Raw genomic sequence first — 1,199 nt, 5'->3', positions numbered from 1 at the left:
AGGAGAACCACTTCACTCAGTCACTTCCCCATGGCCTTTCATCAAATGGGGAATAGACATAGTCGGTCCCCTACCAGTGGGACGAGGAAAGGTACGATTTCTATTAGTTTTAACTGACTATTTTTCCAAGTGGGTGGAAGCAGGTGCGTACGCCCAAATACGCGAACAGGAAGTCATCGCCTTCATATGGAAGAATATCATCTGCCGTTTCGGCATCCCCAAGGAAATCAGCTGCGACAACGGACGACAGTTCATCGGCCAAAAGACGACGGAGTTCTTCGACAAATGGCATATTAAGCGAATACTCTCCACGCCATATCACCCTGCCACCAACGGCCAAGCAGAGTCTTCCAATAAAACAATACTGAACATACTGAAGAAGAAACTCGAGAAAGCCAAAGGGCTATGGCCCGAGCTACTATCGGAAGTATTGTGGGCCTACCGGACCACACCCAAATCCTCCACAGGAGAAACACCGTACTCACTGGTCTATGGAACCGACGCGGTCATACCAGTCGAAGTAAGCGAACCAAGCTTGAGGTATTCACATACCAGCGGAGCAGAGAACGACATAAACAGACTTCAAGACCTCGATGAGGCCGAGGAAAGAAGAGAAATGGCCCACATAAGAATGGTGTCTCAGAAACAACAAGTCGAAAGATACTACAACAAGAGAGCCAAAATAAGACCACTCAAAGTGGGAGACTACGTCCTCAAAGCCAAAACGTTGGCATCAAAAGACCCAAGCGAAGGAAAACTGGGCACCAACTGGGACGGACCCTACAAAATCACAGCAGCAGCAAGTAAAGGAGCATTTCAATTAGAAACAATGGAAGGAAAAATGCTCCAAAACAATTGGAACGTCGCCCACCTCAAGTATTTCCATTTCTGAAAGGCGTCTCCCGAGTCGCACTCTTTTTCCCTTACTCGAGTTTTGTCCCAATTGGGTTTTCTCGGGGAGGTTTTTAACGAGGCGACAGAGGGGACACCTGGAGATATTTGCGGAACAAGTTTATCATACCAGCCACTCCATACGCTCTCCTGACTGACATGACAAAGGGACTGGACTAGCATGATCTCCAATGTATGAACGGCTAAGGCCATCTCCAATGAATGAACGGCTAAGGCCATCTCCGATGTATGAACGGCTAAGGCCATCTCCGATGTATGAACGGCTAAGGCCATCTCCAATGTATCAA

The sequence above is a fragment of the Nicotiana attenuata genome, unplaced genomic scaffold (genome assembly GCF_001879085.1).
Source record: "Nicotiana attenuata strain UT unplaced genomic scaffold, NIATTr2, whole genome shotgun sequence".
Taxonomy (NCBI): Eukaryota; Viridiplantae; Streptophyta; class Magnoliopsida; order Solanales; family Solanaceae; genus Nicotiana; species Nicotiana attenuata.
This window is presented reverse-complemented; position numbering follows the sequence as displayed.